At 42.0% G+C, this 16496-nt stretch overlaps 1 protein-coding gene and 1 long non-coding RNA gene across 2 annotated transcripts in view; both read right to left on the minus strand.

The window, feature by feature from the left end:
- LOC121581247 (protein phosphatase 1H-like) overlaps positions 1–16496 on the minus strand; it is a 64597-nt gene that overhangs the window by 13306 nt on the left and 34795 nt on the right. The window lies entirely within an intron of this gene.
- On the minus strand, positions 1970–16493 carry LOC121581249. Its single transcript, XR_006003182.2, has 4 exons — positions 15494–16493; positions 14921–14982; positions 14594–14716; positions 1970–2220 (listed from the first exon to the last, which is right to left on the minus strand). It is a non-coding gene; the product is annotated as an uncharacterized LOC121581249 (long non-coding RNA).

Raw genomic sequence — 16496 nt, forward strand, 5'->3', positions numbered from 1 at the left:
GTATCCCTCTCGATGGATTGGACATTATGCTGGATTTCAAGCAATAGATGACTCAAGAGGAGCTGAATGGCAGTTTAATCATGACAACACCCCTCCCATAATTTGCTGATCAACAGATGTCTGCACTTTACACCTCAGACATATATTCCCTGAACTTTACTACAGTGATCATACTGTATTTTCTTCCTGAATGTTTCTTTGTGAATGTCAATTTCATCATGACCACCTCTCCAATCATCTGCTGATCACACAGTTCTCATTTTGAATTAGCATTAAATAGTATACATTCCCCTGTATTTTAGAATTTGACAAATATTTTTTGGGGGATATATCTGAATGTATAAAGGCCAGTTTATACTTTGTCTATTGACATGTCTGTAGACAATTAGAATGCAACAAGTGTCGCTGGTCAAAACAACATTCAATTTATACTCCGGTGGTGGAATGTCTGTAGACCGTCTCTGCGACTGTCGCAACGTCCATTAACGTGGTTACCGGACTGCCACAGCAACCAAATCCTCCTGAGACAAGATGATGCAGTTCTAAAATTGTCAGATAGAATGATCTACTTTTATTTCATCACACTGTGGCAGTAACCTATTTTCTGTAAGCTCGCCATTACCTTGTAAATAATGATGTTGTTGTGGGTTTATTTTCCTGTAATAATGAATAAAACATAGCTAAAGTTTAGACGGTAGCTAGCAACGAACCAGAATATGGTTTAGAAAATTGCTTTTAGTTGCCTGGCTTGATAGGTTGACATTTATTTTTAAACCAATGTGTTTATTTGGAGCACCGGGCTGCTGATGTCATTTACAGGCTGTTGTTCTGTGTTTATACTTTTTCATAATGACGACAAGTTTGATGTTGGACGACAATAAAATGTTAATGATGTCGCTACGACAATTGTCTACAGGCATGTCAATAGACTGACTGTAAACCAGCCTTAAGATCTGTTTGATGCTATAGAGCCCTGTACAACTTACAGTGTGGGAAAAAAGTATTAGATCCCCTGCTGATTTTGTACGTTTGCCCACTGACAAAGAAATTATCAGTCTATAATTTAATGGTAGGTTTATTTGAACAGTGAGAGACAGAATAATAACAAAATAATCCAGAAAAACGCATGTCAAAAATGTTATAAATTGATTTTCATTTTAAATGAGGGAAATAAGTATTTGACCCCCTCCCAATCAGAAAGATTTCTGGCTCCCAGGTGTCTTTTATACAGGTAACGAGCTGAGATTAGGAGCACACTCTTAAAGGGAGTGCTCCTAATCTCAGTTTGTTACCTGTATAAAAGACACCTGTCCACAGAAGCAATCAATCAATCAGATTCCAAACTCTCCACCATGGCCAAGACGAAAGAGCTCTCCGAGGATGTCAGGGACAAGATTGTAGACCTACACAAGGCTGGAATGGGCTACAAGACCATCGCCAAGCAGCTTGGTGAGAAGGTGACAACAGTTGGTGCGATTATTCACAAATGGAAGAAACACAAAATAACTGTCAATCTCCCTCGGCCTGGGGCGCCATGCAAGATCTCACCTCGTGGAGTTGCAATGATCATGAGAATGGTGAGGAATCAGCCCATAACTACACGGGAGGATATTGTCAATGATCTCAAGGCAGCTGGGACCATAGTCACCAAGAAAACAATTGGTAACACACTACGCCGTGAAGGACTGAAATCCTGCAGCGTCTGCAAGGTCCCCCTGCTCAAGAAAGCACATATACAGTGAGGGGAAAAAGTATTTGATCCCCTGCTGATTTTGTACGTTTGCCCACTGACAAAGACATGATCAGTCTATAATTTTAATGGTAGGTTTATTTGAACAGTGAGAGACAGAATAACAACAAAAAAATCAGGAAAAACGCATGTCGAAAATGTTATAAATTGATTTGCATTTTAATGAGGGAAATAAGTATTTGACCCCTCTGCAAAACATAACTTAGTACTTGGTGGCAAAACCCTTGTTGGCAATCACAGAGGTCAGACGTTTCTTGTAGTTGGCCACCAGGTTTGCACACATCTAAGGAGGGATCTCAGGAGGGGAAGCTGAGACTCCATGTGCTTGTGGTGAATGGTCATGTCCTGTCTGTGGTGTACGGCCAGCTGGATAAGACTCTGCCGGAAGTAGTGAGTGCAGGGCTCGTAGACCTTCTTAACCACCAACTGTTTGGACCTCTTGCAGAAGATTTGCTGGCACTGCACGTCTCCTGGAAAGACATGGTTGTGGTGTTAGCATTTTACACTCAGTTTGGGAAGGGTGTAGGGCAACACGCCTTTGTTGATAAAGGTGTCAACTGAATGGGACCTAAGTGTTTAGAGACAGTCTAGTGTATTGTTTAGGGACAATGAGGGACATTGGGAGATGCTTTTGAGAGGAAAGTCAACAAAGTGAATGGCCTGGGGGGCTGCAATAGGTGTGACATTTCTTAGGAGGGCAGTTCTTACACAGTATACAGTGGCAAGAAAAAGTATGTGAACCCCTTGGAATTACCTGGAATTCTGCATAAATTGGTCATAAAATTTGATCTGATCTTCATCTAAGTCACAACAATAGACAAACACAGTCTGCTTAAACTAATAACACACATCCAATTATATGTTTTCATGTCCTTGTTGAACACACAGTTCATAGTGCAGGGTGGAAAAAGTATGTGAACCCTTGGTTTTAATAACTGGTTGACCCTCTTTTGGCAGCAATAACCTCAACCAAACATTTTCTGTAGTTGCGGATCAGACCTGCACAACGGTCAGGAGGAATTCTGGACCATTCCCCTTTACCAAACTGTTTCAGTTCAGCAATATTCTTGGGATGTTTGGTGTGAACCGCTCTCGAGGTCATGCCACAGCATCTCAAATCGGGTTGAGGTCAGGACTCTGACTGGGCCACTCCAGAAGGGTTATTTTTTTCTGTTGAAGCCATTCTGTTGTTGATTTACTTCTGTGTTTTGGATCGTTGTCCTGTTGCGTCACCCAACTTCTGTTGAGCTTCAATTGGCGGACAGATAGCCTTACATTCTCCTGCAAAATGTCTTGATAAACTTGGGAATTCATTTTTCCGTCAATGATAGACGTGCAGCAATGTTTTTTTGGGACAGCAGTGGCTTCTTCTGTGGTGTCCTCCCATGAACACCATTCTTGTTTAGTGTTTTACGTAGACTCGTCAACAAAGATGTTAGCATGTTCCAGAGATTTCTGTAAATCTTTAGCTGGATTCTTCTTAACCTTATGGAAATAAATTATGTATCATTAAGGCAAAATGTTAGGAAATGTCAAAGATAAAATATAGTAAACATGATTGACATTTTTTAAATCCAGATGCATGTCTAAATAAGGAATATAGGCAATACAGTGTGTAACCATGCTTTAATTAATGTATGTATATAATTTTTAAAGAAAGTGTCTGAGTCACGCCACCAATATAAAGAGATAAGGGAAAGAGGCCTCAATTGGAAAGCGCACGTAGCTCTTGTAAGAGTAAACAACATGTGTCATTGGACTTTGAAAGATAATGGTGGCGTGGCAGTGAGAGATGTTAATCATTTATCTTAGGGGGAGTAACTGTATATTCTATGTAAGCATGACTATGCATTTGTATGTGTATAAAAGGAGATCTTTGAGCCAAGGAGAGGCAGGTGTTCCATGGAGCAGCTCAGCTTTGTTACGCAATAATAAAGTCTAATTTTTGGATTCACAAGCTCCAGTTTCTTGAGAGATATTTTTGAGTTGACTACTTTTGAATCAAATATTTCTACGACATAAATGACGAGCGTTGCCAGGAGTTGAAAACAGGGACCAGAGACGGTGGACATCTGCAGTTGTGAAATGGCTTGGACGGACCATACAAACAAAAGCAGCCGCTTTTAAAAAGGTAAGCCAAGTTCTTACTTATATAGTATAAAGTTTGTGTGGTTCGATCCGGGGCCTCAGCTGCAGAATACCAAGTAGGTCTCTCCAAATTTAAGAACCAGAAAATTTGAGACTGGGAGCTTTTGGATTTAAAAATACATGTTAAGGGATAAAAATAAAAAATAAAATAAAAATAAAAAGCCTTGATGTTTGCAATATGTAGAAAACAGTAAGAGTAAGAGTAGATCTGATCGAGTGGGTGGGCAGTCTGTTTGGGTCGGTGTGGTTCATTCATTGTGGTTGGGTAGGGAGAGTTATCTGTTTCGTTTGGGTTGATCATTCGGTCAGTGTGATTGCATCCGTTTGACTAATTTGACTGTTCTGTCTGATGTGTCTTGTACTCTGTTTAAGCCATTGTGATTAAATTGGTTGTGGTTGGGTTGGATGATTCTTCTGTCTCATTCATGGTGCTCATCTGGACGGTCTGATCGATCTGTTTGATTTGATTGCTCAATTCGTGCATTCAGTCATCGGGGTCGCTCGGCTGCTCATCTGATGCGTCTGTTCGAGTCGGTCGATTCATTTGATTAATCTTGCTGATCACTTTGTCTGGGTCAGTTCGGCACGGGCGGCTGTCCATCTATTTGAACGATCAGAGAATAAATAGGTAAAAAGTCCTACAAGATACCGCTCTAAACGTGTCGAGGAAGTGTATCGTTTAGAGGGCTGCTTAGGTAGGCAGAAATCCTGTGTATTACCACTTTCTTCTGTGTCAGAAGAAAGGGCTGAATTTACAGGTCGCTTAGGAAAGTGTAAGATAGAAGTCCAGTAAGGGTGTGTCGAGGAAGTGAATCACCTAGAGGGCTATATAGGTAGATAGAAATCCTGTATAAAATTGTCTTTGTGTCAGGGAAGTGAATCAGAAAGGGTCGATCAGGTAAAAAGATAGGTCATCCGGAGTAGGTGACATAAATTGGAGTTAACACCGGTCATCCTGAGTAGGTCAACGGGTTAAACAGCCACTAAGGCTTCAAAATATAGAGAAAGTGTTAGATAGAGTAGGTCTGATCATCTCATGTGGATGAGTGGTTTGCTTGGGCTACTATAAGTCATTCAACTGTCTGATTCATTTGGGCACAAGTGGCTGCTAATCTGGGTGAGTGAGAATAATAAGAAATCCTGCAAGTAATAGCCTTTTCTGTAAGGAAAGGAACTATATTTGAGGTCGTTTGAAGCTTCTGCCTGGTGGAGAAAGGGCATGCCCAATCTCGCATTAGGAAAGAGAATAATTAAATGTTATGTGGATATACATTTACCAACTGAGTTGAAAATTCACATTACTAGGAGGGGTATGAGAAATCCTGTTGGAGGAACAGGTCACGTGTACCGGTGTGATCATATGACGTCTATGCATTGTATTTTGGTCTTTCAGGGTGTGTTTCTGACATTATATTTGGAAACTTTAGAGGTGATGTAGGATTGTGATAAATTGACTACAGTTAAAAATAAATGGAATAGGGTTAAAATTCCAAATTTGGGACCTTTGATAGCATAAAATATTCCTGTAGGTTATACAAATAGTAATTAAGCGCGTTTGAGAACAACATTGTGTGAATGTGGAATGAGAGTGGTATAATGGTGTAAATGAGTCACACTCTGAACTTTGAATGATGAGATATAGAGGTGTGTATGATAATTATATATAAGTTTGAATAATAAGCTTTTCATGTAAATGATATCTTGGAGTTTCGTACAACAATGCCTGTCATAGAATTTTGTAAGATCAGTGAATAGTGACCAGCCTATACGATTCTGGGAGGATTCTATGACTGAGGGGAAGGATTTGGGTAATTAGTTGTTGTTCCGCTGAGACTAGATTATGATTAACTGATGTGTGGTAATAAAGAATCATTAGAAACATGAATGGTTTGGTTGATGTGAATATATTAGAATAGAATGAATTTTATGTGAGTGTAATTTATTACGAGGGATTGGATAAAATAATAGGTGCTGACTTGCACACCCAAAAACGTAGACGTATGTGAGGGGTGGGAGAAAGTACATAGATCATTGATAGAAATAACAGTAGGCATTATGATAACTATCTATCATTTTGAAGCAGAAGTGAGATAGTAAATGAATTTTAGTATAATAGGGGGAAAGAACATTATCCATTTGATTGAATAAGTTAGATCTGTTTCCAAATTAATGAATGTAGATTTGACTCGTTGACTGCTAAACCTTCCAGCTTGTGAAATCTTAGTCCTGTAAAGCTATTTTCTGATAAAGTGTGGTATGTGCCAGATACTAAAACTACTGACCATTATCATTGGAATAAAGGAGGATTTACTTGTCATTTCAATAAAGCATAGATTCTGCATCGCTGATTAGAGTCTAGGTTTTCTAAGTATAGTTCAACTATGGTTGTGGGTTGTTTAGATTGACGGAACAGTCAGGATAAGACTGGACGATTTAGCAGCCTACGTATTTTCAGACTGAAGGACTCACTTATTCAACGGGAAAGAGGGAGGAGTGACTATAGTCCAATCAGAAAGGACAGTTACATACATTTGAATAGCGGACTGGCAATTGCGATAGAGTTGTGGCCATAATTTGAATTGTTTAGGTAGACTGGAATGAAAGTAACGTCTTTTAATAATATGAATACAAATATACTATTAGTTATTGTTGGGTTGTGAATAGACTTTACTAATGCTATGTTTTAGTTCTCGGGTAAAAGAGAGTCATACTTGCTTGACTGTATCGAGCTGAAAGCGATATTTGAAGCTAGTCTGAATAGTTGAATGGAAAACATTTATTTGACAAATTCTAATTGTTATTACTTTATTCTATAGTTTGTGTGACACCAGTGATGTATGCAAATAGTTAAATGAATTCTAAAATGATAATTTGTTTTCGCTACATGGACCAGTGGAGTGTAGGTAGTTTTAACTATTATGCTGATGGGATAGTACCGACTTAATGTAGGTTCTAGATTTGTTCAACAACAAGTTTGTATTTTAAACTAAATTAATGCAATAGGCTACAATTACAACATTATCAGAAAAAGGCACAATCTAATGCGAAACCGTTATTACATATGTCATTAATCCAGTAATGATACAAAGCTAGAAGGATAACAATAGAGGGAGAGTGAACCAAAAACGGCTGGCTTAATTACACCACCACCATACACAGAAGGGGGGCAGTATTATCAGGTTACGGGTCGTCTCAATAACAGGGAATGTAGAGATAGAAAAATAAAAAAGGAAGCAGCAGGTTTTCACACCAGGAAGAGGAGAACAATCACAGTTAGATATAGACTGTGATGGATGAACAAGAGTATGATGGGAAAAAGGATGTGGAGAAGACAAGTAATGAGGAGGATGAAGAACTTGAACAGTATGCTAACTCTGAACAAGAAAAAAAAAAACATTATCCACGCAATGGAGAAATACAGGAGGGATGAACGGAAATTGGCGGAACCCTTTATGGTCCTGATCACCGCATCAGATAACCCACGGCGCTCTAGCCTGTCCCTCTCAGCAGCCAGGCCTTCAGTGGTTGGCCGATTATGGGCAACCGCCCTATCGTGCCCCCCGCCTGAGACAACGCGTCCCGTCGATGTGGAATTGGCCAAGGTGGCGCAATCAACATCTGACTCATCTCCGCAAACCAAGGAGCCCCTGGGCGATCGGGGGCTACCAGTATCACTGACAGCCCTCCTGATCTCACCCTGGCTAACAGTGGGAGAATGCAGGACAGCGGAGGGAATGCATACAGAAGAACTCTCGGCCACGGGTGATGCGCAAAGGGCGTCTCTTCCTAGTGGCGGTTCTTCCTGTTCCCTTAGAGAGAACCATAGGGGACATTGCGCGTTCACACGTGACGCGAATAGATCCACCTCGGCTCTCCCGAACTGTTCCCAAATTTGGAGAACAATGTCCGGATGCAGACACAACTCGTCGTCTCTAGGACCCCCTCTTGACATGAGGTCTGCTCCTACGTTCAAGTAGCCCGGAATGTGTGCTGCTCTCAATGAGCGAAGGTGCTCGTGAGCCCACAGCCACAATTCCTCTGCCGCCCGATGGAGAGCAGGAGACCTGACTCCTCCCTGGCGATTTATGTGGGCTACTGTGGTCCAGTTGTCTGACCAGACCAGCACATCGCGACCCCGAAGGGTAGACGCGAAGTGGGTCAAAACCAGTCTAACCGTTTCCAACTCCAAGAGGTTGATGTGGCGACTCGAAGGAGGCCACACACCTCCTATCGCTTGGGTCTGACATGTCCCTCCCCATCCCGTCAGAGACGCATCTGTGAACATTGGGATGTAAGAGGACACTTTGCCTATCGGGACTCCGTGCGTGAGAACGCGCGGGTTTCTCCAATAGTTCAGATCTGCACTGAGCGAGAGGGGAACCACCACCAACCGATGACGTTGACGCAACGGGTCTAGTCTCAGTTGGGCGAACCATCGCTGCATCCTGCGCATGTGCAGGAGTCCCAGCGGAACCAGAGTGGGCTGACGACATGAGACCCAAGAGTGACATGATCGACAGCGCCGTCACCGTGTGATTCGGACGACACTTCCTCAGGGCTAGCAACAAGGCTACCCTTCGGGGGTCCGAAATTCGAGCCCTCATCATTACAGTGTCTAGCTGTATCCCCAGGTAGACAATCTGATGACTGGGCCAGGGCGTGCTCTTTTTCCAATTCACAGCGAACCCCAGACGTGTGAGATGAATCACTGTCTGTGTTGTGTGAGTGATCGCCAGCTCTGCTGACGGGGCGAGAACCAGTAGGTCGTCTAGGTAGGCTAGTAGCCGTATTCCCTGACGACGCAACGGTTCCAATGCCACCTCCACACACTTGGAAAACGTGCAAGGTGCCAGGGCGTACCCGAATGGCATCCTCGTGTATTCGTACGCCACCCCTTGAAAGGCGAATCGCAGAAACTTCCTGTGACGCGGCTGTACCGGCACATGAAAGTACGCGTCCTTTAGGTCTATGCTCGTACAAAAGTCTCCTTTCTGGACACATTCCAGCAGACGTTTTGTCGTTAGCATTCGAAAGGGCCGTTTGGTTACGCTCTCGTTGAGAATGCGTAAATCCAATATTGGCCTCATTCCCCCTGTCTTTTTTGGCACTAGGAAGTAGGGCGAATATAGCCCCTTGTTCCTTTGCTCCTGGGGAACCACTGTGACCGCCTCCTTCGCCAAAAGTTCCGTAATCTCTGAAACCAGAGCGGCCACTTTTTCGGGCGTTTTCATCACTGTCTCCACCACTCCCCTGAATGGGGGTGGGGTCCGGTGGAATTGGAGAGCATAACCCTTCTGCAACGTCTGTTGTAGCCAGCGTGAGAGGGTGCAGCTTCGCTGCCACTGCCAGCAATACAGAGAAAGCGGCCGAGCGCGAAGCTGTGGTACATTCAGTAGGAAGGACCTGTATTCCTCTATGGCACTTGCCGCCGCTGTTCCCAAACACTGAGGTGGTGGAACAGCACAAGGCGGGCCTCCCAAGAAAGGGAGAGGAAACATTAGTGCGTTCTGAACCAAAAGGGGGGGCAGAAACGTCAGTTAAACCCGTAACCGTCGTATTCCTGCCCTCCGTGAACGCAGCGCGGGTCTGAATTGCACTGACCGAGGCCACAGCCTGCGACAGAGCACCATCCCCAGCAAGCGATTGCGTCATCGTAGGTGACTGCAAACCGCTATTAGAGCCACACACTACAATACTCCTCGAAGTCTGTAATATGAGGTCTCTATGAGGTAACACAAGGCGGCGCCTTGATACCGTCTTACCCTTCACCTTCTGTGTGTGTTCAACTCTGCACCTCTGGTGGGTTGAGTCGCTCAGTGTGGTGAGTATTAGCGCGTTCAAAGGAAAGTGGGGGCGCCGATACACTGGGCACCTTCGTGACCGTGGTAATCGGGCCCTCCGTGAACGCAGCAAGGGTCTGAATCGCACTAACCGAGACCTTAGTCTGCGATAGTGCGCCATCCCCAAATAGCGGCTGCGTCATCATGTCTCCTGACTGAGACTGCAGCCTGCTATGAGAGACACTCACTACAGTACTCCTTGGGGTCTGTAATGTGAGGTCTCTTTGAGATAAACCAAGACGGTGTCTTGGTATCTTTCACCTCCTGTGTCTGTCTTCCACTCATTACCTGTATTAATGGCACCTGTTTGAACTTGTTATCAGTATAAAAGACACCTGTCCACAACCTCAAACAGTCACACTCCAAACTCCACTATGGCCAAGACCAAAGAGCTGTCAAAGGACACCAAAAACAAAATTGTAGACCTGCACCAGGCTGGGAAGACTGAATCTGCAATAGGTAAGCAGCTTGGTTTGAAGAAATCAACTGTGGGAGCAATTATTAGGAAATGGAAGACACTGATAATCTCCCTCGATCTGGGGCTCCACGCAAGATCTCACCCTGTGGGGTCAAAATGATCACAAGAACGGTGAGCAAAAATCCCAGAACCACACGGGGGGACCTAGTGAATGACCTGCAGAGAGCTGGGACCAAAGTAACAAAGCCTACCATCAGTAACACACTATGCCGCCAGGGACTCAAATCCTGCAGTGCCATACGTGTCGCCCTGCTTAAGCCAGTACATGTCCAGGCCCGTCTGAAGTTTGCTAGAGTGCATTTGGATGATCCAGAAGAGGATTGGGAGAATGTCATATGGTCAGATGAAACCAAAATATAAATTTTTGGTAAAAACTCAACTCGTCGTGTTTGGAGGACAAAGAATGCTGAGTTGCATCCAAAGAACACCATACCTACTGTGAAGCATGGGGGTGGAAACACCATGCTTTGGGGCTGTTTTTCTGCAAAGGGACCAGGACGACTGATCAGTGTAAAGGAAAGAATGAATGGGGCCATGTATCGTGAGATTTTGAGTGAAAACCTCCTTCCATCAGCAAGGGCATTGAAGATGAAATGTGGCTGGGTCTTTCAGCATGACAATGATCCCAAACACACCGCCCGGGCAACGAAGGAGTGGCTTCGTAAGAAGCATTTCAAGGTCCTGGAGTGGCCTAGCCAGTCTCCAGATCTCAACCCCATAGAACATCTTTGGAGGGAGTTGAAAGTCGGTGTTGCCCAGCGACAGCCCCAAAACATCACTGCTCTAGAGGAGATCTGCATTGAGGAATGGGCCAAAATACCAGCAACAGTGTGTGAAAACCTTGTAAAGACTTACAGAAAACGTTTGACCTGTATCATTGCCAACAAAGGGTATATAACAAAGTATTGAGAAACTTTTGTTATTGACCAAATACTTATTTTCCACCATAATTTGCAAATAAATTCATAAAAAATCCTACAATGTGATTTTCTGGAGAAAAAAAATCTCATTTTGTCTGTCATAGTTGACGTGTACCTATGATGAAAATTACAGGCCTCTCTCATCTTTTTAAGTGGGAGAACTTGCACAATTGGTGGCTGACTAAATACTTTTTTTCCCCACTGTACAAGGGTTAAATTATTATTGGTGTGGGAGGAACCAGCACAAAGAGTATGGGGAAGTCACATGGGGTAGTGTGACCTTAAGATAATGAAAGAAAGAGACAGGTGAATCATAGACTTAAGGAGAACAGTCCAAGACTTAGAAAAACAATTTGATGTAGTATTTAGTGTTGGATTTCCAGGGGGAAGTGTTGTTGGAGTAGTTATTCCTTGGGAAAGTGCACTAAACCCTGTACATGTTAGAGCCATACCAAATACAGAAGAAAGGGAATGGAAGGAGCCGTTAAACAATGATTGGTATAGATGAGTACAATATATTGCATTAAAATTAAATAAAGAAAATAGTCTAATATGCACCACATTTCCGTTTTAAATAATTAAACAGTAGTTCAACATCTCCATAGTTACTAGGACTGTGCTATGATTCAACCACAACTTTTGTCATATAAGGAACTCGGAAAGACCATATTGGCCAGCAGGATATTTGTAATATTTAGGAAATCTTAAATATATATTTTTTTATAGTCAATCAGGATGGGGAGAGAAGGGTAAGTAATTAGTGGTTAGAATAGGAACAAGGAAAAGGAAAACGCCAGAGTAATGTCAAATAGACTATGAGCAAATATATTGGAGTGGTACAATAAAACAATTGGAAGAATACAAGGGAGAATGTGAAATGTGGCATTTATACAGATAGCCTTTGGAATACAGGGACCCCTCAAGGAAAAATGTATCAGGCAGCAGGATCAAGTATTAGAAATTGGTATTAAGAATGATTGGTGAAACATAATAACTTGTCATATAGTCAATGCTTATAGGGATGTTTTGGATTCGAAATGAACTCAACTAAATTTTTATGATTTGTCCTTTCTCGAGGTTGCGACGGATGGTGTCTTGATGCATAGCAGAGATAATTCGGTCCAGAACGGTGTGAACCTCAATAAAAACCAAAAAAAAACTCTACCCGGCTGAAGAGGAGCAACAAAGGCGTTGAAGATGTTCCTGTCCAGCATCACCACTACCAGGAGACCTGAATCAGAACCAGCATCCAATCGAAGCAATCAACTGCCTTTTCTTTTCTCTTATGCCTTTTCTCTCAAGAGTGTCAGTCTATTTGGAGTGGGCATGAATAGAGATGTATTCAAATATAACATCTCTGATGGTGCTGGTATACTGGTTGGCAAATGGACAAAACAGAATGGGGGTAGAGGTGAGGTGGTTCAGGTGTGACATTGGGATTGGGACATTGCCATGGGCAATCCAAGATGAACTATGAAGCTATCTGAAAAACATAATGAAGACGCCAGAAGATTGAGTGCCGGGGGAGGAAGGGATTGTTATTTGAGGTAGTATGTTGATTAAGGAGGTATTATACACTGCTAAATGTATAGTAATTTAGACTAGGAATGCATTAAGATACTGATCTGTTGTAATTCTCGTTATGAGGAAGTTAATGCTAGAATTATGATAATATAAATATACATTCTGCCAGTGTCAATATGTGCCACGGTGAGAGTTTTAACTTTGAATGAAGGAACCAAGGTGACTAACTAAGAATTGTCATTCTAAAGTTGTTTTAGGTAATTCATTTGATTATGATTATACATTATAAGTGGACTGATTGATCTGAATAAGTTATTACTATTAATGCCTAATGATGTTGACATTGCAATTAATGGATTAGATATTGATATTGATTCTTTTGATTGTTATAATACTTGTGATATGGGTGAAAGAGGTTATGTAAGCTAAAGATGTTGACACCATTCTTAACATGTCCTAGATAATATTGTTAAGACAAAGTTGCATATTTTGATGTGTTAGGATACTAACACATATGGGAAATTCTACAACTAAACAAAAGTGGGGAGCAATGTTTACAAAGAAATACATCCAGTTCAGGGAGCTCCAGGACAGTATGTTAATGAATATGGGAAACCTTGTAATGTTAAAGGAGGACCAATGGACTGTCAATTCGGGAATCCTGAATGTCTGTATGGTGTTGTTCCAGGGGGTGGATGGGCCTGCCATGGTTACAAAGCCCAACAGGAAAACTTGGAGGTTAATGTAGAGGAAAACCTTTCAGACTATCCAATACCTGACTGGGCTCTGGGTCCTCATCAGAATGGGTCAAACAATGAAGATATATTGGTTTAAATAAATGCATAGACTTACATTCATTTAAAATTAATCTTTGAGTTATTGGGGGGAATATATAGATATAAATTATGTATCATTAAGGCAGAATGTTGGGAAATATCAAAGGTAAAATATAGTAAACATGATTGACATTTTTATAATCCAGATGCATGTCTAAATAAGAAATATAGCCAATACAGTGTGTAACCATGCTTAAATCAATGTATGTATATTATGTTTTAAGTGTCTGAGTCACGCCACCAATATAAAGACATAAGGGAAAGAGGCCTCAATTGGAAAGCGCACGTAGCTCTTGTAAGAGTAAACATGTGTCATTGGACTTTGAAAGATAATGGTGGCGTGGCAGTGAAAGATGTTAATCATTTATTTTAGGGGGAGTAACTGTATATTCTATGTAAGCATGACTATGCATTTGTATGTGTATAAAAGGAGATATTTGAGCTAAGGAAAGCCAGGTGTTCCATGGAGCAGCTCGGCTTTGTTACGCAATAATAAAGTCTAATTTTTGGATTCACAAGCTCCAGTTTCTTGAGAGATATTTTTGAGTTGACTACTTTTGAATCAAATATTTCTACGACAACCTCATTGAGCATTCTGCACTGTGCTCTTGCAGTCATCTTTGCAGGACGGCCACTCCTAGGGAGAGTAGCAACAGTGCTGAACTTTCTCCATTTATAGACAATTTGTCTTACCGTGGACTGATGTAAATCAAGGCTTTTAGAGATACTTTTGTAACCCTTTCCAGCTTTATGCAAGTCAACAATTCTTAATCTTAGGTCTTCAGAAATACAGGTAATTCCAAAGGGTTCACATACTTTTTCTTGCCACTGTATTGTTGTGCGTGGGAGATTGCTCTCATACACAAAAATACATTTGCTGTCTCTAAACACAACCTGCACAACCAAAAAAACATTCCTAATCTCAAAGACCTGTCTGTAAACCTCCCCCAGCCCATTGACTTTGACAGATCTTTCTTGTCAATAGTTGCCCTTGGCAGGGGGATTTTTGTAGTAATGTTTTTGTATTGTGTTTTGAAAATCTGCAGAGAGAATAATGAGGTGGTTGTGTCATTACTGTTGTAGTCTTGATTGTATACCTTTCATTATCCCTTGCTGGTTTCTGTCCCACAATCTTGTTGTGCTCCATAACTGCAAGGTGTGTCCGCGCCCTCATGCTTGTGTATATTTCAGAAGGGCACCATGGAAGGACTCCAGATAACCTGAGTTTTACAAAAAGAAAAGGTAAACAGAGAAAAGGGGTAGACTAAATTGATTACATGGTCTGTAAGGTACTATGTGGTCCCCAGGCTCTCTAACCACCTATAACCCCATAACACAAACACATACAAACACTACTCAATTCATGTTTATGCCATTCTTACTGTAAATTCAGCTATCTTAGCCGTCAGCTTGTAAATACTTACCTTCACCTTGTGCAGAGCTAGGGGTTGGAAGAACATGCTGGTGGAATCAGATTCTGTACCACCTACAGCAAAATACATAACAATACACAATTTAACCAACCCACTAATTGTATTGATCTCTATATGACTGGCCAGCTTAGCACACCTAACATGGACATTTCAATATAGTCAGCTTGTTGTTAGCTAGCATCACTAAATTGGCAGCAAGATGTCTAGCCAGCTGAGAACCAACAAGCTAACCAACCATAGACACATTCATCATTGCTAACAACACACAGAGTGAGTTAGCTACTTCGGCAATTCTATTTTAGTTTTCCAGACAAGAGTGGAAATTCTGGCTACCAAATTAATATACCCTTATTTGCTAACGTTAGTCAAAGATGTTTACTCTGCTGAAGGTAGCTACCAGTGTATCAGTGACTAGCATGGCTTAGGCTAAATTGATTGACAGTAGTGTGTATCCAAAAGATAGCTATGTGATTTAGCTGATGCCTTTCAGAGTTCAATACAGCACTGTAGCAAGCTAGCTAACTTAGTCTAGCTAGGCTAGCAAGCTAGCTAATGTTAGGTTACCTCTAATTGAGATTCTTCTGTTTTGTTGTGAAGGGGAAAAAGCTGCCGTCGAAATGGATTCCCATCAGTTCAGCCTAAAAAATCCCTCGGATAATCTTTGGTCACCATAAACATCATTCTTGATAGCCACAAGCCACTGGCAGCATCAGGGTAAATCTCTGGTAGGTAGAACGGTGAAAGATAACTCATTTTTAGCGCTTGTTTGGTATTCGCACAGCCAGGCACAGAACACCACGCGGGCATGATGACAAATGTTAGTGAAAAACAAACCTAGAGAAGTTCTGAGATTACTGTGCGTTTCAAAGTAAACAATGCCATGAATCAAGTTTGTGGGCACGCCCCATCTACCTAGCGGGGCGGTATCTGCATTCGCTATGAATGTCAGACTTTGTGGTTCACTATGAGCAGACAAATCCACAGGAAGTCAAAACTTCCTGATTCTACCAGTGAAATGCTTGTGGTATGGATAACCTTTTATGTTTATGACAAAAACGTAATGTTGTTAACATAGTAATGACTATATGCAGTGGCAGAGCCAGGGTGAAATGTCCCGTTAAGTTTAAGCATGAATTGAAACTGGTTAAGGTAAGAGATAGGGTTAAAACAGAAAAAATATAAACGAGTGCCAAGCACTGGGATTGAACCCGCGATCCTCGGAGTCATAGCGTGGTTTAAGCCATTCCTCTATGGTAATAGGCGCTCACGTTGCTCCTAGTGGCCGGTATTGAAGGCATCTCCTGATGTCCCGGGGACCCTGATAAACGTTGAATACTGAAGTGGATTTGGTGTGACCTGGCTGTCTAAACACAGAGGATTGGACATAACATATTATGAGACATGGCCTGCTTCCCCACAGTGAGTTGTCCAGTCCATCCTGGTCCAATCTGAGCTGCATGATGATGGAAAGATACCCATACAGGGACTTGCTTTTAGAAGGCTGTATTGTTCAGTTTACATGTGTTTTGTAACAAATGGGGAGCCTTCAATCTGGTGGATGAAGTGT

This window comes from Coregonus clupeaformis, chromosome 14, assembly GCF_020615455.1.
Source record: "Coregonus clupeaformis isolate EN_2021a chromosome 14, ASM2061545v1, whole genome shotgun sequence".
Taxonomy (NCBI): domain Eukaryota; kingdom Metazoa; phylum Chordata; class Actinopteri; order Salmoniformes; family Salmonidae; genus Coregonus; species Coregonus clupeaformis.